Source organism: Drosophila navojoa, chromosome 2, assembly GCF_054131105.1.
Source record: "Drosophila navojoa isolate 15081-1374.11 chromosome 2, UAZ_NAV_1.0, whole genome shotgun sequence".
NCBI classification, from domain to species: domain Eukaryota; kingdom Metazoa; phylum Arthropoda; class Insecta; order Diptera; family Drosophilidae; genus Drosophila; species Drosophila navojoa.
In genome coordinates, this window is record NC_142890.1 from 25,525,239 (window position 1) to 25,542,616 (window position 17,378).

General features: G+C 40.2%; 1 protein-coding gene and 1 long non-coding RNA gene across 6 annotated transcripts in view; one reads left to right on the forward strand and one right to left on the reverse strand.

Annotated features, from left to right (window-relative positions):
• The window catches only part of Ubx (Ultrabithorax), a 98,939-nt gene that overhangs the window by 69,208 nt on the left and 12,353 nt on the right, over nt 1-17,378 (reverse strand). The gene's annotated exons all lie outside the window — the stretch shown is intronic.
• LOC149092278 (uncharacterized) lies at nt 12,368-13,927 on the forward strand. The gene is made up of 2 exons (XR_016197697.1): nt 12,368-13,142; nt 13,203-13,927. It is a non-coding gene; the product is annotated as an uncharacterized LOC149092278 (long non-coding RNA).

Below are 17,378 nucleotides of genomic sequence, written 5' to 3' on the forward strand. Positions count from 1 at the left end.
GCCGCATTGCGCAAAAACATATCTCACACTATTTGTCAGAGCAGAGATACTTTTATTCTGAAATAAATTGCAAACTCTTTTGCCAGTTTGTTTGGCTCAACTGCATTTCCATATTCGAGCCGCATACCAGGCGATATTTTATAATGAAAATCCTCGCTTGACAAACATGTGTGTGTGCGTGTGTGTGTAAACTGCACTGCACACACAATTTTCACATTTGACTAAATTTATCGCACTGTATTCGGGATTTGCGCCAATGAAACAGCAGCCAATAAATAAATTAAATTAATGGCAGCTGCTGTTGTTGTTTTTTTGCAAATTTTTTTTGTTGTTGTCTCCCTCTTAGCCACAACCTCCACCCCGCCCGGCCAAGGGTTAAATGTCTATTCGACTGTTTATATCATTAGCTAAATCTACACAGCTCCATCCATCGGCCATTGGCTATTAGCTAACAATGCTGGCCCTTACCGCCGCCTTGCTCGCCCCTGAGCACCGTCCCCTGTGCTGCCAAGCGTGAGAGAGTAAAGTCCCTTTGCTGGATTTATTATTTTTACAAGATAAATGCAACATTTTACATTGGAATTTACGGGCGTGTGGCAAAAAACGACAACAACAGCAACAACGGCAACAACAGCAACAACAGCGACTACAATGACAAAGTCAAATGTCGCCGCACAGTGGGCAACAAGTGGCGATAAAGGCAGCAAAAACGGTGCTCATTAGCCAGGGCTTAAATAACTCTTAATGGAGCCAAAGTTATTATTATTAAGTATTATATAATTGTTTAGAAGTATTAAAAAAAAAAAAAACAAACAAAAACAAAATATATATATTAATAAGAAATGGAATTTTATGTTTCACAAATATTTCAAGTCATTTTATTTTCTTTTTTATATTATCAGTTTTATGAATTTTGTAAAATTTGTAAAGAATGATTTTAGTTTCCTATTGAAGGTCTTATTATTAATAACATATTCTTAACCAGACATTTTTTATATTATTTAATATATATTTTGCTTTAGCTTAAATTACATTTTGAAATATATATATATATATATGTGTATGATATATATCTGCCTTAAAATATCACACGAATATTTATAAAGATTTTACATGTTTAATTTCAATTCATATTTATATAATTAATTGCATTTACCTTTAATTTAATTTTGCACTCAATTTTTTTTATGCTTTAACTTGATTTCATTGAGATACCATTAACTCCTTAGCTAACTCCAGGCAACTTTAATTTCTTTCCATAATGAACTCAATTTCCAGCACATTTCTCATATTTTGTACCAGTGTGCAGCTGGTATGAATTTTACGTGGCGGCAGCAGCCATGGTCAGCGACCATTTGGCCATTTGGCCATTTTCGATAAAGCACATTTAAACAAATGAAAATCCTTTAAACAAGGATAACAGCAAGCGGCCAGCCGGTGCGTCCAGACAGCAACAGGATCACACAGTGTGTCTGTGTGTGTGTGCGTGTGCATACGAGAGAGACCTGCCCAGTTGAACCCCACAAATTGGACTCGCTGCGGCCCACCCTTGGACTCACTTGAGTGTGTAATTGTGTATTTATTTGCGTTATTTGACAAAATATCAACAAGCACAATCAATCCTCAGCAGTTGCCAGGAGGCAGTCGCCAGTCCACAGTCTCCAGTCGTAAGTTGGCATTCGGAAATCGGGTGTCGGGAGTCGTGAGCGCCCACCCAGTCACCCATTGGCCATTGGGAATGCTGCCATATGTCTGCCATGGTAGCCGGCAGAGAAATCCATTTAAATTAAAGCTGAGCTGCATTCGAAAAGGCATAAATATCGAGTTGTGCGAAGAGGGGACGCCCGCCGGGGGCTAAAGAGTTGCTATATTGTGTGTGACTGTGACTGTGTGCTGTTGCCTTTGCTAGCTTTCAATTTGAGCTGCATTCAAATTTAGCCCCGGCAACAGCCCAGGCCAAAGGCAATAAACTCTCTGACTATTTTTTTATTTTTCTATTTTCTATTTTTTCGTTTGCTTCACAGCTGAACTTCGGCTCAATTGTCGCACAAATTTAGAGACTGCAGAGTGCAGGCCCCGGACTCGCAATTGTTTCTTATGCAAATTTACGTAAATTAAACAAAATCTTTGGGAAACAGAAAAATAAGTATTTTCTATTTATGTGTATGCAAAACTTGTGTATCGACACTTAACTTATTAAGCGGCAGCTCTTCCCAAAGTTGCTCGACTTTAGTTCAGACAGCCCAGTCGAAAGAGCAGCCGGGCAGAGGAATGAGAATAATATTCTATGCAAATTACTGGAATCAACTCGATTTTGTATATAAGGCGATGCATATTCAACTGACCCACCTGGCAGCCTTTTATATATATATTTTTTAAAGAGATATTGTTGACAGAGGTATATATATATTTTTTTTACCTTAAGCTTGCTTTAGAGTCTGTCATATTTATAAGAAATGGGAAATGTAAGAGAAAACTTAAAATTTATTTAGTTTTGTTTTGATTATGAAATGAATGTGGCTCAGTTTGTTTATTTACTGATAGAGCTCAATGCGTATCGGATTTCAGCTCTATTTATAGCTAGATATCTCTCTCTTTTAGTTGCTATTTTCTCTCATTTAAATACCTGTTTAATATCATCTAATTATTGTATAAATTTTGATATCTACTTTCGGTTATAAACATGCTCACTTAATAAGTGAATTTTCATGTGCAAAATTCCTACTGGGCTCTCAGAGCAACACAAAGATGGACTGCGCACATAGATACATATGTGCTCGCCAATATACATATACATATATATGTCTATGTGTGTGTGTGCGTGTGTACAATGCGGCAAAGACTTATGGTTTCAGTGCTGGAATTAGAAGCTTTCTGCTTGCATTTGCACCGAGCTGCACTTGTTGTTGTTGTTGTTGCTGTCGTTGGAACATTTGTCGTCCTTGTTGCTGCTGCTCCTGCTGCTCCTGCTGCTGCTACTCCTGCTGCTGCTGCTCCTGCTGCTGCTGCTGCTGCTGTTGTTGCCCCCGCACTGACTGCCGTCCACGTTTACCAAATATATTGCAAATAATTCTCAATATATCGTAAAATGTCTGTTGCGAGTACAGTAAATATGCAAAGCTCGTTTAGCGGTGCAAATAAAGGGTTAGTTAGGTCGCCAAGGGGTAGCTGAAGGGGGCTGAGGGGCCCAGCCGGTGTGCCGGGGTTGAGGGGAGTGCCATTTCCGAGAGGCCGTGTGCTTTGCTGCTTGCTGTGACTCTTGGTCACTGCGGCTGCGAGGACTCTTTCGGCGACTTAAATAATGTCGAATATAGAATATTGTTTAAGGACCAGCCACAGCTCAGGTCAACTAATTAGGAGCACATGTGCTGCTACCAACACACACACACACACAACACACTGTATATAGAGTGAAACATATGGCGCTGAACTAAATTGACGATGGGTCGCACACTTTGACAGTTAATTTTGCAATTGTATTTCAATAACAATAAATTTTGCACGTACGACATGAGATACGATGTTGTGTACGCGACTGTGCGTGTGTGTGTGTGCTTCACACGCAATGCAGATAGAGAATGACCACACCCTCCATTTAGCTAGCTGACTGCAGCGCCCACAATGACCAAAACGCATTTGGCGCATACAAATACAAATAGCGCATCTAATTAAATTTTAGCTGCAGTGCACACACACACACGTACAGTGTGGCCTCCCCAAAAGGGCAACAACAACTGCTGCTGCACTCTCTGTGCATACACATTGATCAATTAACAGACAATATTTTCATTTGTCAATGGGTTAATTTATAAGCAAATCAATGGCGCTGCATTAAACCCAACCCTCTACGCTACCCACTGCTATATGTGTGTGTGTGTGTGTGTGCGTGTGTGTTTGGGGGTGTGGCTGCAAGTGTACATGACATTTGTGCCTCATTTCCTCAATAAGGCTGAGCGTGTGCCGCGCCAAGCGAACCATATTGTTAATGGTGCAAAATCCGGAGGGCAAACACACACATGCATGCTGTCGCATGGCCGACAGGTGCTGCAATGGCCGGCTGTCTGCGCTCTGCATGTGTGTGTGTGTGTCTGAGCTGCTGCTGTGGGTCAGCACTCACCCTCAGCTGCTGCTGCTGCTGCTGCTGTTGCTGCAGAGGGTTGCAGACGTATGTATGCGCGCTCTCGCTCTTCCTCAGTCTCTCTCTCTCTCTCCCTCTCTCTCGCTGCGTATTTGCAACTGTTTCGTTCTAGTTGGAATCCCTTTGCCCGAGCAGCAGTTGTTGTTGTTGCTGTTGTTTGGTGTGTGTGCTGGCATTCCATGGCAGACAGCCGAGGAATGCCAAAAGTGCATTGCATCTGTATGTGTGTGTGTGTGTGTGTGTGAGAGTGTGTCTCTCTGTGTGTGTGTGTGACTTGCAATTGTTTTCAAAGAAGTCCCCGAACCGTGTGCTAAATGTCAAGTTCAAATGCCAAAGTTCTTCAAATGAAATGATGCTTCGCCTGCTCGTCCCTCTCCTCTCCCCCCCTCACCCACATCCCTCATTTCATTGTTGTTGGCCGCCTCGTTGCAGCTGCAACTTTATGATCTGTGAATTTGTTGCCAATTTGCAGTTGTTGCTTTAACCGTTTAGTTAATTTGGCGAACGCGCACAACTTTTACACGCGTCCCAAGCAATTTCTGGTTGGCCATGGGAGATATACATATATGTATGTGAGCGAGTGTGAGCGCATTGAGTAAATCAAAGATATTTAAGCAAGTTTATAAGGCAATTTAGGCAAATTGATGTGAGATATTACATTGCATACAGTTAGGTTAGGTTTCCTTTCTTTTTATAGAGTTATAGGCAAGTCAACGACTATTCACGGATTTACATTGATTAATTTTACACATACAAAAAATATACATTTAAATATAAATTTATTCTCTCCCTCTCTCTCTCTCTCTCTGAGCCTTTCGAGTCTTTCCAGTTGCTTAGGAACTCTTAAGCTGCAAATAAATGTTTTCTATGTCAAGCGCACAAACATGTATGTATGCACATACATTCACACAAACACACAGACACGTATATGCTTGTGTGCGTGCATATTTATAGTATGCTTGTATTTGTGTCTCTTCTAGTTGGGCGCGTGTGTTAAGCTTCACTTGAATGTGATTTATGTGATCCGTTTCAAATTTATTGCCACAAGTTTTGTTTGTACACACACTAAATGTGTATGTGCGTGTGTGTGTGTGTGCGAAACGCTTTCATTGTAGAATTACCGCGTGGTTCGTTGTGCTCCCCATAATGCTACTACAGTTGTTGTTGCTGTTGCAATTGTTGTTGTTGTTGTTGTTGCTGTTGTTGTTGTCACTGCGCCCAGCAATTGCCAAGTGACACAAACAAACGAAAGTACAAATACACAAAAAAATATGTAAAGAAAATGCCAAGGAACGGCACAAACCCCATCACAACAATGGGGCAGAGTGAGACGGGGAGAGGTGCAAGGGCAACTCTGACTAAGCAATGCCCTACCAATCGCAATCGCAATTGAAATTGAAATTGAAATTGCAATTGCAATTGCATTTGCCTGCAGTTGATGGCCTTATGTGGGCCATGGCATTAAATGATTGAATTGCCAACTCTATATCAGTCGGCTTCCTCTTGCCCACTTTTGTGGCGCTTGGCTAGCGCCTACTTAGAGCTCGATTCAGGTCTAAGCCTGCTGCCAGCTGTGGAGCAGTTACAGCCGCTTGGCCTGGCGTTTAGATGCCAGAACGTGACAGGCATTGTAAATGGGTGTATATTCTGTGTGCCTCAGTTGTCAGGTGGAGCTCCGTGCTCCGAGCTCGGTGCTCGGTTTGCCACCCCCGCCTTGTGCCACGCCTCGCACATGCTTAATAAAGTTATGAAATTGCAATGCGTGCGTCGAGTTTTGCAGTTTTAAGTGACATTTGTGTGACAGACATGCGCGCGTGCATCCGTGAGTCCGTTTTCGTGTCACGCACAGCTGTCAGAAGTTGCTGCTCTGATGGGCCGAGCAGATGCGGGGTGGACAGCTGGGCAGATGCATAATGTACACAATGGGAGAAAGTGGACAAATCTTGCAGCTAACAAATTCAGTTCAAATTTAAGTTTCTCTATTTAAATAATAATTTATTATTTGTAAAAAAGAAAATGTTGGACAATAAAATCTTGAGTAATGTGAGCGTTTTATATGATGATTTACATTATTATAATTAAATTACAAATATAAAAAAATATTATATAAAACAAATAAAAATATAAAAAGTTTTTACTTTGTTAATAAACAAAATAATTCAATTTATTATGTAAATTTAAATTATTTTTATTAATTTAAATCACTTTAAAAAGATTTTAAATAAAATTAAGCTTATTTTTATATCGAAATTTCAAAGTAAAATAAACCATAAAAGTCTTCGGTAGTTTTAATAAATTTTTTGTTATTCTTATGATCGTTATTATTTTTCTTTTTCATTTATTATTTTTTCGTTTAACATTCCAAATTTTATTTTTTAAATTTATTTGATTATGATACGAATGCTTTCTATTCCATATTTTATCTCATTTTAATTTTTTATTCATTCTTTGATTTATTCATATTCCACTGTTCCATTGGTGGCCGAGTTTTTCCTTGCGCTTTACGCAAATGTTTTCAATGCGAAGGTCAAGTGATTTGTTTATGAGCCCGGGACGCACAACGGTTAGCAATTTGTTGTGACATGTGTAAGCGGCACGCCAGCAACAGCAACAGCGACAACAACAACTCATTAACCCATGCTGAACTCTGAAGCTCCAGCCAAGCAGCCAGCCAACCAACCAGCCAACATCTGTAAGCAGCCAAGATCGTGACGCTGAGCACGCGGGGAGGGGGAACAGGAACCAACTGACAGCTACAAAATTGAGTTAGTTAACAGTTTTATACGCAGGCGCGCAGATTTTGCGTGTTGTGCGCGGAATGCAGCCAACCGGGAGATGGCCAAGCGAAACTGAAGACGGTCGACGGGACAGATAACACCCAAGTCTCCAAAGTCCCCAAGACTCGACTCTGACCACTACGACTCTGGGACCGAGCTCGAGCCAACAAAGCAGCCAAGTGACACTCACAAAATCTGACAGAGGCAGCGGCTTTAGATGTTTCTCATTGTTGTTGCTGTTGTTGTTGTTGCTGTTGTTGCTGAGTGACTAGCGCGCATGCGCAGCCGTTTTGCTTTATTACAGAGAGAAGGAGACGGAGCAGGACTCGGGACGCCGGACACTGGCCGGAGTCAGGCGTGCGCAGGCGCGCCAAGTGACACATGAAAACGAAATGAAAATGAAAATGACAGTGGCAAGTGACAGCATCGCCATCAGAGGCAGACGTTGCCATAGGCCCAATGACACTTGCTTAAACTGTGCCCAACATATTCAATTAAGTTTCTGTTATCTTATAGCTAAATAAAACTATTTTGAATAATTGATTTTAGTTAAAAATTAATGAATTAAAATTATGAAAACGAGTTGTAATGAGTAATATACAAATATATATAATAAATAAAAATTTTGTGAAAATAAGTAAGAGTTTTGGTCTTAGAAGGAACTTCTGGACTTATGATATTGAAAATAAATATTTTTTCAACAGTAAAGTTAGAGTTCAAAGTTAAATTGAATAATAATTTAATTTAAATTATATTTTAACTTCTGTCAATGATATTGCACCAACTGCTTGTATGCGCGATTTATAGCTGATTGATTTCAATTCTCTATATTTTTATCGCTTTCTCTCTCTTTCTATCTCCCAAGATCTCTCAGTTTTATAGATATGAATTTACTATAAACAAAAATTGTTTTTTTTTTTTTTAGCTTTTTCTTACATCTCAAACTGCCTCGCTCCATTTCTCTATTTTCGATCTTCGTTTACTCCAAGCATTTATCAGTATATTTTACTATATTTTAATTCCCCTAGCTTATGTCTCTCTTGTCTTCTCTCTCAGCCTTCTACCTCTTTCAGCTCGTGTCATTGCGGGCCTTAAGCCGACTGCAACTGGGACCTGACCATTGTAATTTCATTTGTAATTAGCTGAATGCGGCATGAGTCGCTTCTCAAATGGCACAGTGGTCCGCAGTGGGCCAAAAAGTGTAGCCAAGTGCCAAAAAAAAAAAAAAAAATTCTGTTGCTGCTGTTGTTGCTTGGCTGTTGCTGTTGTTGTTGTTGCTGTTGAGTTTTTGGTGCGACATTTTGGTGCGCCGTATGCCATATTTTATTTCCATTGCCAAAAGTGTCATGTTACAGAGATTTATGTGCGCTGTCACCACGGACGACGATGCTGCTGCTGCTGCCTTTTGAGCCATGTTTGTTGTTGTTGTTGTCGTTTCTGTTGCTGGGCAGTTAAGTGTAAATGCGTATGCATATACATATGTGTGTGAGTGTGCGTGCGTGTGTATGTGTGTGTGTGTGAGTTCACGCCCAAAATGTTGTCATGTTTTGTGACGTAGAGAGAATTTTTATATGTATAAATAAAAATGCGTTGTCTACCAATTCAAATGCACGATAAGCAACAGCAACAGCAGCAACTCGAAATGCTTGACTCTCTGTCAGTTATCAGCACACACACTCGCACACTCACACACACACACACCACAGAGAGACATTGGGTCAGGCATCCAATCAGTGATTTATGAACGACCGTTTTCATTGGAAAGTGTTGCGGGAGTTGTAGCTGTAGGCCTTCTAGCCATTCGGTTCTAGTCGCACTCTTTTACCTGTTTCAGTCTGCTGACACTTTCTTTTTCCTTCAGTTCATTTGCAACAGCAACGACGGGAGCAAGCATCAGCAACAGAAATTGGCGCCAGAGGCAAATGGTGCGATGCGCTTCGGCCGTGTTTGGGTTGGGCTGGGCTCTGGGCTCAGGTGTCAATACACTCGCATTTGGTAGCCGCAGAGGCGGCTCTTCATACCCAGATCTCAATCCCAATCGCAAACCCAAACCCAAACTCAAACCCAATCCCAATCCAAATCCCAATGCCCAAGTCAGAGCCAAGCACTGACAATGACATATTTGGCTGGCACTTTCATCGCACGTCCATGTTAATATGCTCAAGATTTATTGCCTCTCGGTGACAAAGGAAATGGCATTGCATGTCAGCTGTTGGCTATAGTTGTTATTGTTGTTGCAGTTGTTGTGTTGTCGCTGTTGGTCTATGTGGGCACCATTTTGTTGCTGCTGTGGATAGTTGCATAATTTTATGGGCGCTCGTTAATAGATCATCAATTGAGATTGGAAACCATTTCGATTAGCTGTGGTGGGTCGCATTCGAAATTCGTCTGAATTCTGTAGAAACGTTTCGGAATGTCGCTTCGATAGTGGTTGTTAACAGAAATTTAGGAAGCAGCTAAGTGAGAAGCCAACAGCGCTGTTTGAGCATTTGTTAAATTAAATTTAGAAAAAAATTGGAGTATATGACAAAAAGGACATTACAATAGAAAATTTAAACATTTTCTTAATTTTTGTAAATATATTTCCCTAATAATTGTGAAAGCAAAATGTAAAGAAAATAAAATGGATATAGAAAGAAACTGCAATAAAACTATACAAAGTTCTCTCTAATTGCTTAAGAATTTCCCATGGAAATAAAAAAGAGAAAAAGAAAAATATTTAAATATTTTATATGTTTTTCACACTATTCTGACAATAGAGAACGATAAATATTCAAAACATTTTCTGTAAATTAATTTGATTGTAAGAAAGAGTAAATTTCATTAGCATTTCTATGAAGCTCGTTAAAAAAGCTAAATGCCATAAAATCGACTCGAAATCTAATTGGAAGATCCGGGTGTAATATGGGTGCGCAGTATAACAGTTTTTAGCTGCCGGCTGTTATACGCTGCGATCAGACTTCTAACATCAAACGCAACTCCAAGTGGAGGCAGCCGCAACGAACGCGCATGCCGAATATCGTATACGATCAACAAGAACCCAACTAGCCAGCAAAATGTTCCAATTCGAATAATAAAAGGTGAGATTCATTCAGACGCAACGCTGAGCGCACATAAATTAAATGAAAACCGGCTGTGGCTGAGCAAAAAGATGATCAATCACCTTGCCCAGCAAGAGAGAGAGAGAGAGAGAGTGAGAGGTAGAAAGATAGAGAGCGAGAGTAAGAGAGTGAGCGAGCAACTGAGAGCAAGGCATACCTGCCCGCTCTCAGCAGGCAGTTGAGCAGCTCGCTCAGGTGACGTTTGTGTATATTTCGTTATTCTATTTGCTGTACCTGTAATTCAAAATGGGTTCACACAGACACAGACACCGACACAGATGCAGATACAGGCACAGTTATAGCTACACAGGTTGCATTTACGATTTGACTGATGGCCTCTGCACTTGGCTAGCGGAGATGGCGGTGACATGACGTGAGTGTCGCCTGCGCTGCGATCAGCTGATCGCCATGATGGCCGCGGCCCAAAGCAGGTTTCCGTCTGGCTCGTTATTAATCATTAGCACGCAACAAAAAGAGCGAGAGAGAGAGGGAGAGAGAGACAGGGCGAACGAGTGATATAAAAGAGAGCAAGCAAACATTTGAAATTTGAATTTTGATTTTGAGCTGCAAATTTATGGGCCAAGCACAAGCCGACGGTTCACACCGCGCGACATGCACAAAAGTCATTTATTTATTTCATTTGACCTAGAATTTTTGGCCAGCGGTAGCTGCGATTCCTATCTACAAGATACACAAAACAAAAAGAAGAAAATAAATATAAATATATGTATGTATATGTGTGTGTGTGTATGGCATAACAGACACACGCACTTCCGCTGCCAAGGGGCTGAACCTGAAGCCTAAGCCCATAAATTATCTGCACCACATTCTTCTACTCCACTTCTGCTCCTGCCCGGTCGGAGCTTCGTCGCCTCAGCGCTGCCTTCGCAAATCATAAGGAAATTTGTGCAAAGCAAACGAAACTTGGCAAACGCTTTCAAGTCGCCTCAGTCGAACTCCTTCATTTGCCAGCTGACCGCCGTGGCTGAATGTGAATCGATCCGGCTACCAGCGCGCCGAACGGTATCTTCATAGCCAGATCCTATCGCAATCGCTATCTGACAGAGGCCCCAGTTTCTGATTCAGTTTCGGTATCGGTGCGCTGGCTCGCTTTACCGCCGGCATTTCGCAAACAGAGCGCGTGTGTGTGCATGTGTATGCGTGTGTGTGTGTGTGTAAATATTTTGATGTGCAGCAAATTGGTTTTTGGCGGTTAATAAATTTTCAAATTAATTGACTAATTGCATACCTACAGCGTCGTGCAGCCCAAGAGAGAGAGAGAGAGAGAGAGAGAGAGAGAGAGATGAAGCGAGAACAAAAAGTATCTCAAGCAAGTGAATTTCAACGGTGATTTCTTATCGAGCAAGCGACTTTGTTCACCTCTCAATGGATTTACGTTCGTAATTACGGCTCTAATGTCACAATTGCCAGTTGCAGTGGCAGATACAGATATAGATACATATATATATATATCTCTCTATATATTTAAAACAAATGTCCGCGAGTTCCATAACATTTACGCCAAATGTAAAGTGGGCGTGTCTCCGCCCCAAGATAACCGGATAATACGAGTGCAACCGTTCATTAGCCGCGCGTAAACAAATGAAGCGAATGCAACGCAAGAAGCAACGCAAATAAACGTGCTTCGTGCTCTCCCTGGTCAAATGCGAGCTCTCTGGCCCCACAATTACAAAATTATCATTGCTTTAAAGGTATTCTCCATTTTAATACTTTTAATGGATGCGTTCAATCCACCGACTCGCACAAATGTGTAATTGTTTGGCCAATATTTGAGCCCCGACTTGCCTAAGATAATCAAAGTTTATGACACAACTAAATCGACTCGAATATTGCATTTGGGACTTCAAATTGACAGTAAAAGTTAATTTTTTGGTTCAATGGAGCGACTTTTGTTTGCTTAATATATATTTTATTCATATTAATGTGAAATATTAAAGTTTATGTGTGTGTAAACCAGACCTAGATAGGAAATCAAAACGGAAAACGAATTCATATATGAGATCATTTTATGCTAAAAAATGATTATTAAATTCATATGAATATGTATGCATATATGTATGCTCCTATGTCTAGTGAGCTTTACAGTAAAAATACAGAAAATTTCGTTTAGCCTTTCTACGCGATTCTCATGAATTCAAGTGAGAGCTGGCTTTGTTTAAAATGCATGCTAATGTAGATCAAGTGAAATCTATGAGTGAGTTAGAGATATCGTTGAGTCTCGTTTGTATATGAATCATATATTCTTTGTATATGCTCATATAAAATATAATGTTTATATATGTTACTATATATGCTGTATATTCTGTTTCGACTGTCACAATCAAAATATATAGAATGTAATACGAGCCCAAACCACTATTAATTCGAACAGCATGTTTTTTTTTGCAGTGCGCAATGTTTAACACACTATATTGTCAATACTACTAAAGATAACACATACCAATGCATTTCGTCTTAAAGAGAATTTTATTCTCTTCATGATGAAAAAAAAAATAATGCTCTCTTTCCAACAACAACAAAAATATGAGTAATTTATTAAAAAGGTATACTTAAGAGATAAGAAAATATTGACCACTATTAATTCGAACGCTGCGTAAGCTTACCTTAATCTCAAGAAGAGCAAAACAAAAGCAACTAATGTAACGGAATCTAATGTAACGGAATCACTATCTAGTTATGATCTGCAAATAATGTCACAATACAGCATGCAAAAAAATATTATGCTGCAGATCAGTGAAAGTTTAGCAACGATGGTGCGTGGTAAACCAATTTGTAAAGAAATCAGAGTATTGATTAGGGATTATTTTAAATCTGGAAAGATACTTACGGAGAGAAGCAAGCAATTAAATTTGCCTAAGTCGTCTGTGCATGGGGTGATACAAATTTTCAAAAAAAAATGGGAATATTGAAAATAACATTGCGAATAGAGGCCGAACATCAGCAATAACACCGCGCGACAAAAGACAACTGGCCAAAATTGTTAAGGCTGATCGTCGCCAATCTTTAAGAAATTTGGCTTCTGAGTGGTCGCAGACAATTGGCAAAACTGTCCACCGAGAGTGGACTCGACTGCAATTAAAAAGTATTGGATATGGTTTTTATAAAGTATGTTTTGTTATTAGCTGTGCATCGTACCCAATAAATTACTCGTAATCTTACTCGTAGGCCAAGGAAAAACCCTTGCTTACGCTTCGTCACAAAAAGAAGCGTTTGCAATGGGCTCGGGAAAGGATGTCTTGGACTCAAAGGCAATGGGATACCATCATATTCAGCGATGAAGCTAAATTTGATGTTAGTGTCGGCGATACGAGAAAACGCGTCATCCGTAAAAAGTCAGAAACATATCATAAAGACTGCCTTAAAAGAACAACAAAGTTTCCTGCGAGCATTATGGTATGGGGATGTATGTCTGCCAAGGGATTAGGAAGACTTCATTTCATTGAAGGGACACTCAATGCTGAAAAATATATTAATATTTTACAAGATAGTTTGTTGCCATCAATACCAAAACTATCAGATTGCGGTGAATTCACTTTTCAGCAGGACGGAGCATCATCGCACACAGCTAAGGGAACCAAAAATTGGCTGCAATCTAATCAAATGGAGGTTTTAGATTGGCCAGCAAATAGTCCAGATCTAAGCCCAATTGAAAATATTTGGTGGCTAATGAAAAACCAGCTTCGAAATGAGCCACAACGGAATATTGCTGATTTGAAAATCAAGTTGCAAGAGATGTGGGACTCAATTTCTCAAGAGCATTGCAAAAATTTGTTAAAATCAATGCCAAAACGAGTTAAATGTGTAATTCAGGCCAAGGGCGACGTTACACAATTCTAATAATAATTAAATTATTGTTTTGAGTATGATAGTAAATCACATTACGCAGCGTTCGAACTAATAGTGGTCAATATTTTCTTATCTCTTAAGTATACCTTTTTAATAAATTACTCATATTTTTGTTGTTGTTGCAAAGAGAGCATTATTTTTTTTTCATCATGAAGAGAATAAAATTCTCTTTAAGACGAAATGCATTGGTATGTGTTATCTTTAGTAGTATTGACAATATAGTGTGTTAAACATTGCGCACTGCAAAAAAAACATGCTGTTCGAATTAATAGTGGTTTGGGCTCGTACTACTCAAACTAAAATCTGTCCTATAAAAAAGGGAAAATAATACATAAAATGTTTAAGTTTGATTTCTGTGTTAATATCAACTTGAGAGCACTTTAGTGGCCAACTAATTTTTGGCTATCCACACAGCTCAAGTCTCAGCCAGCACACAAGCCATAATCCACCTGCTTTGTAACAATATTAACAGAAGTTAAACACAATAACAATTCATCCGCCAGGCTTTGGTCCAAGTGTTCATTACAGCAATGAAGCCGAAATTACTAATTCATTAATTGAAACCCGGTGGTCAGCTTCAGCTGTCGTTGTCCACTCTGTCGCCTTATCTGCCACCCCCACTTGTCTTCTCTCTCTCTCTCTCTGCCTTGTTCCCTCTGTATTTGTTGCTCATGTTTCTATGTTTTCGAGCATGTCCATCCACGTGCTGCAGATGCCAACGGTAAAACGGAAAGTGCCGTGTGCCATTTTATGAAGTGTCTGCTGTCCGGGGTCCAGGACAACACTTACGCTTGCCGAACTACAAAATGCTCCCCAGTTAATAATTTCGAAGTCTGTGTGTGTGAAATCAAATGAAGCTGAACGTTGAGTGTGCGTGCGTATCTGTGAGATACTTTGGCTGAGCTTCGCTCTGCTTTGATGTTTACGTTGATGACCAGAATGATGGGCTTGTTGATTTGTTGTACATTTGCCTAGAGCCACTTTTGCTCTGCATAACAAGACATAAATTAAACGTAATCCAATGAATTGAAAAACCTTTGACGCTCTGCAGCTCTTTCTCTATAAAGTATTCATATCTCGTTCTCTCTCTTCTGCTCTTTCCTTCTCTCTAGATTCATTGTCTGCTCAAACGTTTTATGTTCCATTCATGCCAGCTCTTTTCTCTCTTTTTTTTTTTGTTTTTGCAGCTTGCCCCCAAAAGCATATGTGAAATTTTTGCACTTTGGCCGCATTTACACTTTGCAGATACTTTTTTGGCGACTGTTAGGACGGACATTTGTCCGTATTGCAGGTGCAGCTAGCGACGCGGCAGCCTCGTTTGTTTGTTGTTGTCTGGGCGCTTGTTATGTCTATGAATATGAATTATGGAAATTGCACAGCAACGGCTAGCAAAGCGCATGACAAGGACAACAGCCAACAACAACCAGCAGACAACGGACAACGGACAACAGTCGCACAGGATGCAGGACACAATTACAGCTATGAGAGCTCGTTGTTCGTTTCTCCCACACTCAGCGAGGGTTTTCTTCCTTCCTCTTTTTATTTTTGGGCGAGATTTTTATGGAGGTCGTTGGTACAGTGACCAAATTTCAGCGGGCGACAGGCAATCGACACAGTATCAAAAGCGAGAGCAGAGCCCGGCAAACATAACTATTGAACTCGCTTTCAGATCTATCCATAATCCGCTTAGGAATGCTCCATAAATTACATTAGGCAGGCAGAGTAAACAAAAGGAATGACGAAATTATACGATAAAATGAAATTTGCACAGCCCGCGGTCACGCCCCCGCCACATTTGCCCAGCCAGCCGACATTTACATTTAATGCTTGCAAATTTAACAAATAATATTCAATTAACAATTTGAATATGAATTTATTACAGGGGCCAGTCCGGCCGGGGGCCGGCCCGCTTTTTAAAGTGGTAACAAGTCCGAGACATCGTACCAGAGGGTTAACACGGTGCGGGCCGGGCGCGGGCTGTGCGACGGGGCGAGCTGCCGGCCAAGTGGCCGACTTGTTTGCCCAGCCGGTGGCAACAGCGAAACAGTGAAACAGCCGAAGACGCACTGAGCCAGCCAAAACGAAAGCAAACAGTACGAAAAAACAAAACAAAAACAAAAACAACAACTGAAAAGTTATGTGAAAAAGGTGGGAAAATGCAAGCATTGTTAGTCTTTAGCTCAACAGCAGCAGCAGCAACAGCAGCAGCAGCAACTATAGCAGCAGTGCTTAAAGGTAACGATGCATGCAACATTGACGCTGCCGCCAACGGAAGCCGCGCAGGAAGCACAAGGAGCACGAGCACAATTCCTGGCGGCCGCACATTTCAATAATTATTAACTGCAACATGCAACATGGAGCAGCCGCAGCACACATGCACACGCACACGCTCACGCTCACCACACCACAGAGCGCAGTCTGGACAGCGTGCTACGTGCAACATGCAGCACAGTAGCCGCTGCCACAATTCGTATGCGATTCTGGACCTCGGACGCGGCCGCGCCTGCAATTATCAAAACTTGTCCAAATTGACATTTTTTGTACTTTTGTTGTTGTTGCTGTTGCTGCTGGTGTTGCTATTGTTGTTGCTGTTGTTGTTGTTGTTGCCAGGCCAACCGCGTCGTCGTCGTCGTCGTGCAACGGGTAGCACGGCCATTGGCATTTGGCACGTTTTGGATTTTGAAATGCAAACACGGCATTTAATTCTATTAAGCCCGCAATTTAATTATCTCTTTGGGGGAAAATGTCATGTTCAATGTCAGCAGCATTGCGAGTGCAAGCCACGCCCACCATATGAAAGCCCCCCCCCCACTCCCTTACACAGCGCCTAGTTTGTTGTAGCTGTTGGGGTTCGAGCGCTTTGTTGAAATGAGTGAGAAATGACAGCGAAATTATGAGATTTAAACTGTGCAGCACAAAAAAAAAATGTTTTTATATATAAATTCGAATATTTATTATTCCAGTGTAGATTAAGCTGACAGAAGACTTAATGGATGGGCGGGGCACGGGTTGAGCGATATGTCAAATGGAATATACTAGCAAATTCATGGTTTGTTTATTTGTTTAGTATGAATAAGAAGAAGAACTTTGATTTGATTATTGATAACAAAGTTAATGGATGCCATTGAAATATCTGACCCCTAAGTACTATAGAAATGTTGTATTTACTATATATGAAAATATAGTATTTGATTATTTTTAATTACAATTCACTAGAATATTTCTATAATGTGGAAATGTAATTAATAAAGAAAGAACAAAGTAGAATAAATTTCTTTGCGTTTTCAAATATCCTCGAACAATCTTTACAATCTCTACAATCTACAATGTTTAATTATGTTTATTCTCACATCTCCAATTTTCAATCTTGAATCTTGTTTCTAGAATATTTAATTATATGAATTAAAATTGAATTTTGAATTTTGCAATATATTAAAGTTATATCATAATATTAGGAAATACATTCACATTCAAACATTATCAAATCAATATCTG